Genomic DNA, 9436 nt, shown 5'->3' with positions numbered 1-9436 from the left:
CACTAATCGTACTTATAATCTCCTATGTGATTTTAATGTGTACATGCACAAAGGTTAATTCTGTTTTTCAAATCTTGTGAGGTCATAATCTTTTATAATTTTTATTCAATTGTATATAATCCTTTATAATATTTTCCTTTTGCATTAAGTACCGGAATTGACAAAACAAACGAATAATCATTTCAAGCATGATATTTTTCAAGAACGTTATGGATACATTTGTTTTGTCATGTAAGGACTTTTCTTCTGATGTTTTTTAATTTGTTATTTTGTCAGTTTATTTTCAAAGCATATCACACATGTAACAATACTAGTACTGTTATCAGGACAACGTCGTTTTTGAGAGAGAAAAAAATGATACTATATTGAAATTAAATTTTCTTATAGAGATACAGCGTAAATGAAACATAAAATCTACCCAAGATTTTAATATTAACTATAATTTGGATAACAAGACTAAGTATTCCTTGCGTAGTTTTGTCATAAATCATATCAAGCATGGAATGGCGAGCTAGCACAGGACATGTCTAGCAAAGCCAATATGCTACGTTCTATATTAAATGGTTTATGTAAGGAGTGCTTGTTTGTCCTTGTTATCATTATAGAGTTGATAGAAGAATTCAGATCGGCGTGGCATGCCAGGTCATCTCTATAAAAAAAATCCCTTCATAAAATGGTGAAAATACTTTCATTCGAAATAGAAAGATATCTGACTATGTATACATGCTCGTCTATCTATAAAATAATAAATGTATGCTTCCAGGTCTATAAATAAGCCATAGAATGGGTGCTTCAGAATGGAAGGCAGTCCCTATAACATCAGTGAGGTCACAAAGATTGCTGAAATATATATGCGAAGGTCCGACTCAATAGTTTCTTTAATTTGAGGTGAATAACTTAAAGCATCTATAATATATTTTGTCTCAGAATATACCCATTTCAAAGTCCTAATGATACGTGCAAGCAATATGTTTTGGTATATTTGAACAGTTCACTACTTTTGAAAATGTTAAGTTTGTTACATATACATGTCACAAAGCGCAACATATACTACTTATTTACTATGTACAATGATGTAACCAAGATATAAATAATATTCGGCATTTAAAAAAGTGATATTTGTTAAGATATAACTCGTCACAAAATAAATCGCATTTGCACATTTTGTTTCTAATAAAGACGTAACATTCATAGCCCATAAAAACTGCATCCATTTAATATTTGCATTATTAAAAATATTTTTTAAAACAAAGAGATTGAATAATATAAAAAGGGAAGTAATATTTGTTTTCTTTTTTCGATTCATTGCATTTTCTTAATATCTAAAATCAAGTACATTTTTACAAATTACAATATGATCATCGATGTTTTAACAAGTACCATCGTTGAGAAAAATATACAACGTATCCGTTACTTGGTCAGTAATTATACAACAGCAACATCATGAAAACAGTTTTTCAACTGAAACATAGTTTTTTCGTTGTGTTGTTTTTATCCAGCTATTTCTAATTTACAAGGACAAGCAAGGTCAAGAAATGTCTGATCAAACTAACATGACTAATATACGAACGAGTTCAAAGATTAACCGTTGAGATTAAATTATTTGTCTGTGAGGTGTCTGTTCAGGTTTAATATACTCGTTTAGGTGATGCAAATATTTGTTGTAAGCATGGTTGTAAGATTAGTCACAGTTCATCGTTAAAAAATATTCATTCATAAAATTCAGTTCTTGATATCTTTTAATATGTCCTTGTCGATTGATGATTTATGTCAAAACATTACATAAAAATTTAATTTCAACAGACTGTCGGCATTCCAATGGGTACAAATTGTGTCTCTCTTTTTGACGATTTGTTTCTTTATTTTTATGAGGCTGAATTCATACAGGAACTTCTTATGAAGAAGGGCAAGAAGTTAGCAATATCCTTTAACTCTACTTTCGCTATACAGAATATATGATATTCTTTCACTAAATAATTCAAAATTTGGTGACTATGTTGAACGCATCTATCCCATCGAACTAGAGATAAAGGATACTACAGAAACAGTTAAGTCGGCTTCACATCTAGAAATTGACAATGAGGGTCGGTTGAAAAAAAACAACAAAAGAGATGATTTCACCTTTCCAATTGTGAACTTTCCATTTCTAAGTAGCAACATTCCAGCAACACTTGCATACGGGATATATATCTCCCAATTGATACGATATTCCGTGCTTGTATTTCCTATCATGATTTTCTTGATAGAGGGTTGCTGCTCACAAGGAAGCTATTAAACCACGAGTTCCAAATGGTGACGTTGAAATCATCCTTTCGTAAATTTTACGGACGCCATCACGAGTTTGTTGATCGTTATGGAATAACCGTTTCAAAAATTATATCGGATATGTTCCTTACGTCGTAACTACAATCCCCTTCCCTTTCATGGATGTGACCTACTGAATTAGACTATTTATCGGATTTGATATTACAAAAGCAACACGACGGTTGCATCATGTGGAGCAGGATCTGCTTACATTTCCGGAGCACCTGAGATCACCCCATGTTTTCGTGGGGTTCGTGTTGCTTATTCTTTACTTTTCTATGTTGTGTCATGTGTACTTTTGTTTGTCTGTTTGTCTTTTTTCATTGTTAGCCATGGCGTTGTCAGCTTATTTTCGATTTATGAGTTTGACTGTCCCTCTGGCATCTTTCGTCACTGTTTTTTCTACTCATATTCTACTGACATCGAATATCATTTCTATAGTGTTTTTTTATTTATACACATAGAAAAAAAATATAAAGGGTAACCACCTATGATCAAAAGTCATTAGATCCACAGCAACAAACACAAATAGCAAAGGTTACAATTATCTAAAGCGTTTTACTTGTCGACATAGTTGCCCTTAGTCGTATGTATCATGCTAGATATGTGTTATATTAAAAAGTTCAGTTCACAAAACAATTATTGGTATTTGATTGACAATTACTGTTATCACTTTGATAGTTACCCCCGAATTACAAAATGTCTCAATCGAGAGCCGTATTGTACTTGTAATCACATCGGACTGCTAACACAAAGATTGCTAGTTTGATCCCCGTGCCGGGGAGAAATTTTCAGCGACTGAACTGGCGACTTTTCTGTAACACATTGGCGAGTACAGTCATGAGAAACGATGATAATCCGTCAGAAGGGGCCGATAAATGGCTGATACGTGTTAAGAGAGAGCTACATCCCTTTCACGTAAAAGACACCTTTGTAGATTTCGAAAAAAAAAGGCTAAATTTCGCTTTAAGGCAGCACTTACACCCGCAAAATGGAATGGGATTAAAATAATAACTTGTTTTCCGATCCATTATATGCATAAATATATTTAAAACTAAAACCTCTATTGTATCTATTATTCTAGCTACAGCGTTTTTGATGTTCGGTCGATCGGTTTCAGATTGATGCTTTACACTGACTAGCAGGCTAGTATTGTTACAGTTGTAGGTATTGCCAATCTTAAGGTGTTTTGACTTCTTTCTTAATTGTTTTTATAGTTGTTGTTAGTATTGCCCATCTGAAGAGGTTTTTTCTTTTCTGTTAGTTTATCACTGACATTGATCACGTTGCATGTGGTATTTTATTTCCCGGCTATCTATTGCATAAATAAATGATGTATAATGAATTGAATAAGACTTTGTTTTAATTGATCAATTTTTAAATTAGTAAGTGTTATATTGAGTATATGGATAAATATTGTTGTTAACATTGTCAGCGTTCTCGAGCCTTCCAATCTAATTTGCATTTGTCGAAGGGCGTATTTTATTAATATGCTTTTGCAGCTCTTGTTTGATTGTGGAATTTGTAGATGTAACAGAGTCGGATAGTGGGTTACATGTAACTAGTTGTCAGTCAGGTTAAGGTCTGTATAAAAGTTATCTTACAATCTATTGTTAGTTTTTCAATCCATATATATTAACATCTGATTGTTTGATATAAAACAAGAGAATTGATTTTTTTGTTTAGTTTTTTTTTCTCAAAAAAAAAACCGGGTTCCAGTCACTATAAGATGCACCTTTGTATCTAAGTTCATTAAAAATGAAGTCAAAATAACTATTTTTGATACAAATCAATATTGCAAGAAACTAATTATCAGGCACAAGAACATATGGTATAAGTATATGACTTAAAGCATCCACGCTCTTCGGATTCCTTAAATGTTTAAATCTTTTGTGCTCGTAACTATTATATTTTAGTAGATTAATGATTTATCGGGGTGCCAGTTTATCAACAACAAAAAATTACACCGAATTGTTTGTTTCCCATTTTCTCGCGTAGTCCTCAGAGTCAAACAATAATCTTATTTTCTACTTCAAGACGACAAATAGAAAATTTACCGTGTTGGCAACTAAAAATGCCTCCGATCAGTTTTTATTATATAATTATTATATAATAACGTGTATGAGTATCTGATACGTCTTATTATATGAATAAAAATAAATACCAATAATGACTGAAAGATGAAGTGTTCATAATAAACAATAAAGGAATGCATTTATGTATGAAAAAAATCCAATGACACTAATAACCAAAACAGATCTTCTGATGATTTATAATCAAATGGGGAACATGTGATAAGCAAAAGTACAAGGCTTATAATCTAAGACGCAAGACACGCGTTTCGTCTACATAAGACTCACCAACTTCACCTACATTTCACAATGTATTCGATATTCAAGAGCTTGAAGCTCCTACTCAGACTCAAAACTAGGGGTATGTCAAAGAACGTCTCGTCCTGTTTTCCTTGTTGATAAATATTCCATATCAACTTCACAAATAATTTATGATGGTCGTGCTGAAAAGATTCTGCGTCCTGACGTTGTTTATCATCTTAATAACATATTATATTGTTCTTTTATTTGTTGTTGTGCTATTATTAATATTACTTTAACTGTTTGGTCTGTTTTATGTGATACCCATTTGACGTGGCCCGGTACTTAAACATCCCGTAAATGTGTTCTATTGCCATAATGGGGTCCTACTAAAATGCGCCCGGGAGCGCCCGGGTGTAGAAAAAGCGCCCGGAGAAGAAAATATAGCGCCCGGGGAACAGAAAAAGCGCCCGGGTAAAATATATAGATATTTTATTGGCATGAGACAAATTTGTTAAGTTATGAACATTGATTTTTTTTTATTTTAGACAAGTAATTTGCAAATCCAGATAATAGACATTTGTAATAAAGCACAAAAACAAGTATGAATATTTCAATTTTAACAATAATATATGAATACTTTTCAAAAGATTGATAATAATGGATCACAGTTTATGTGGAAGATTTATAAAATGTAAGACATCAAAAGACATGTTTTTCCAAAACGATATCAAAATGAGAAATGTATAAGACAACCCAAATTTCACAGATAAATATTAATTTAATCAAAATTAAAAGAGGTACACATAATAAATCAGTACATGGAAAAAGCAGTACCTTACATGTACCGTAGTTAAAACAAGGGGGTAAAAAACAGGTGTTTGGTTTAAATTTAAGTCTAAGCATAAAACCCTGATAAGCATAGCCATTGAACATGTTGAAGCAGTTTTGGTTTTATAAAATGATATAATAAATCTATCTCAGCATCTGTATAAAAAAATGTTCACCATGCAGTTGCGAAAATATTAGACCTAAGGCCACGATTATTTTTAAATAACAAAATATACATTTTGATCGAGGACAATGTCTTTCATGATTCTTCCATATATACTCTTATTTATATTTATTTACTTACTTATATACAATTTTGAAATCTAAAATGTAAAAGTGCAACAACACTTTAGATGTAGCATCGTACATATCCCCATTTATATTAAGGACAAAACAAGCAATTATGATTAGTTATTTTTTAAGGGAAAAAAATATTGTTATAAAATATTATTATTTTCTTTTCCGGGCGCTAATTTTCCTTCTACGGGCGCTTTTTCTTTTCCCCGGGCGCTTTTTCTTTTCCCGGGCGCTCCCGGGCGTTTTTTAGTAGGACCGCCATAATGTAAGTGTTCTATTACAACTATGAACATACTTTGAACGACAAAATTATTTTACTCGCGTAATGTTATTAACCATATGTGGATGCTTAAAACATTCTAAAGAATTCTAAAAGAATTTTTAAATCTCGGTTTTTTCTGCAATTAGTTCTAACAAAAGTTTTAAACTTTTATTTTTTTTAACCCTGTATACCACCGTTCCCCATTAGAAATAATAATTTTGAAAATTGAAAATACTTTAAACGACACAATTATTTTATATTGACGTTAATATTGTGTCGCCAAACACCTGACTCTTAGCAATGCATGTGGTTGTTAGATTTGATAGATGCTTTTTGTGTTTCTCTGTTGGGTGTTTTTCTGTATTGATCTAAATGAGATTTTGACACAATGATGACTGCTGTATCCCTTTTTTGACAATTTTAACGATTATGTTTGTTTTATTCACGCATCGTTATAAATACAAAGGAATTTGATGCGACTGTCATACAAGTGAGTAGTTTAGCGCTATAACACCAGGTTCAATACATTATTTTCTACATAATGAAATGCCTGTAACAAGTCAGGAATATGACAGTTGTTATCCATTCGTTTGATGTGTTTGAACGTTTGATTTTGCCATTTGATTAAGACTTGTAACTAGAAATGGACTATGTGGGTCGGTTGAAAACAAAACTTTACGACAAAACAGATGATTTAAGGCTGCCATTGTTACCTTTTCATTTTTAAATAAAGAGATCCAAATAGGGAAGTTGTAATCATCACTTCGTAAATATTACGGACGCCATCACGAGTTGGTTGAACATTACATAGAATTCGTTATACAGAAGATATCGGATATGTTCCTTATTTCGTAGCTTCAATCCCCTTCCCTTTTGACGAATGTGACCTATCGAATTAGACTGTTTACATGAGCAACACGATGGGTGCCACATGTAGAGAAGAATCTGCTTCACCCTTCTAGAGCACATAAAATCATTTTAATATTTGGTGGGTCCGTACTGTTTTTGTACCCCTGTGTGTGCGATTTTGTTTACACATCATTTTTAATATAATGGAAATTGATGCGACTGTCTTACAAGTAAGAGGTTTAGCTCTATAAAACCAGGTTCTATCCACCATTTTCTACATATGAAATGCCTGTACCCATGTCAGGAATATGACAGTTGTTGTCCATTCGTTTGAAGTGTTTTATCTTTTGATTTTGCCATTTCATTAGGGACTTTCCGTTTTGAATTTAAGTATTTTTGTGATTTTACGTTTTGCCTGGAACATGAAAATCCTAAGTATTTTAAAAAAAAATATACTTTTGTAAACAGGAAATTTATAAAACAAATTCCCAATAAACCAGCCAGGCGTTATATCATTTCACTGGATAAAGAACTTACCGATCGCCTTACCAAATGCTTCATAATTTGTCATTGAACCTTTGACACCCTGCCATGTCCCTATGAATTGAGCCATTTTGTTTTAGTTGATTTTTTGAAAATTATATCAATGTTGTCCCTTCAAAGTGTTGCACTTTGTATGGTTGCAGGCTAGATAAAAGTAATAACTAACTTGATATTTATAATCTCCTTTGCAACTCAAATATGTGCATGTACAAAGGTCAAGGTTTAATTCAATATAATTAGTAACGTAACTGACAAAATAAAAGTATATATTCATTTCAAACATGATGTTTTTCATGAACATATTGAATCACATCATAACATTTTTATATAGATATAAAAAGATGTGGTGTTAGTGCCAATAAGACATCTCTCCATCCACGTAACAATTTGTAAAAAAGTAAACCATTATAGGTCAAGGTACAACCTTCAACACGGCGCCTTGGCTCACACTGAAAAGCAAGCTCTAAAGGGCCCTAACATAGTGTAAAACCTTTCAAACGGGAAAACCAACAGTCTAATCTGTATAAAAACGAGAAACGAGATACACTTATAAACCACTTAAGGATGTACTTAGGTGAGGTTAGGTGAAAATTAATAAATTAAGAAGTTAAAATTGATACTATAAGCTGGTCGAGCATCAATTAAGGAATATTATAAGCTAAAAATATTGAAAGGTCATGGACCTCCTTTTCGAGATATTTGAGATTTTAAATATGGCGGGAAAAGGCTGACTCGGACTTTTACCTTATATTTGCATTGGTATTATTAGATCTCAAAACAAAAGAAAGAAAATTAAGAATCTTCTAAAATTTTGGTAAATGACCTTTCTTGAGCTATTAAGTCTTATATGAACAAATAAATGGGTGTTATGGGGCAAAATATTTTACATTATATTGTATGGAAAAACACCAAGGAGTCCGAAACCTTTTCTGAAACAATAATCTTAACATCACAACATAGAACGACACACTATAAATATCAATTGGAAGGCTAACTTCAATCAAAAAACATTTTAACACAAATTAACACACAATGAACGAAACAATTTGGTCTGCGATACAATGCAAATACATAGTTAATAAAAATAAGGGATGAAAAAAGAAGGCAAATAGATAGGTTTAAACTTAGATTAAAGTATAAAATCGCTGTGAAATGTTTACAATTTTTTGTAAAACATAAACTTTGAAAAAAATACGTCATTTTATACACAGGTAAATGAAAATGATTGTGTTGTTAAGTATACTTTTGTTCTATATAATCTTCCGTTTAGAAATACCAAGATTTTGTTTTGTATATCAACAAAACTAATCTAAAACTTGGTACATATGGGGTTTTTTTTCAGTTTTTTCTGGTCAATTTATGTTCAAAGGCCTAGGGATCTATATTCATGTAACGATATTGCTATCAGGACAATATAATTTTAGAAAGAGAAAACATACCAGTAGTAATACCATATGAAAATATATGTATTGAGATATGCAAGATATATTGGGTAAATGAAACGAAAAAGTCTACCAGATTTTTTAAACGTTTTACTTTAAAAAATTGAATAATAAGACTTCGTATTCTGTATTCGTTGCGTTGTTTTGTAACAAGTCATATCAAAAATGGAGGGGCGAGCTAGCACAGGAAATGTCTAGTCAAATTATATTTGAATAAACCCTATAGGTTTACGTTCTAGATTAAATGGTTTGTGTATGGAGTGTTTGTTTGTCCTTGTAATCATTGTAAAGTTGACTGAAGAATTCAGATCGGCGTCGCTTGTCAGGTCATCTCTATCAAAATTTTCCATTCATAAAATGGTTAAAATCTATTCTAAATAGAAAAGGAATAAATATTTCTATGTTATTACGGGTAAATGGATTTTGCAGGCTAGGATTGAAAGTCTGAAAAAGATATCTGACCATGTATGCATGCACGACTCTCTATTAGTAAATAAAAGTATGGTTCCACGTCTATGAATAAGCAAAAAAAACAAATACAAAACATTAATCCAAATTGGTCAACACATGGTAATCTAGTAGAAGAGACACATGCC

The sequence above is a fragment of the Mytilus edulis genome, chromosome 7 (genome assembly GCF_963676685.1).
Source record: "Mytilus edulis chromosome 7, xbMytEdul2.2, whole genome shotgun sequence".
Taxonomy (NCBI): Eukaryota; Metazoa; Mollusca; class Bivalvia; order Mytilida; family Mytilidae; genus Mytilus; species Mytilus edulis.
This window is presented reverse-complemented; position numbering follows the sequence as displayed.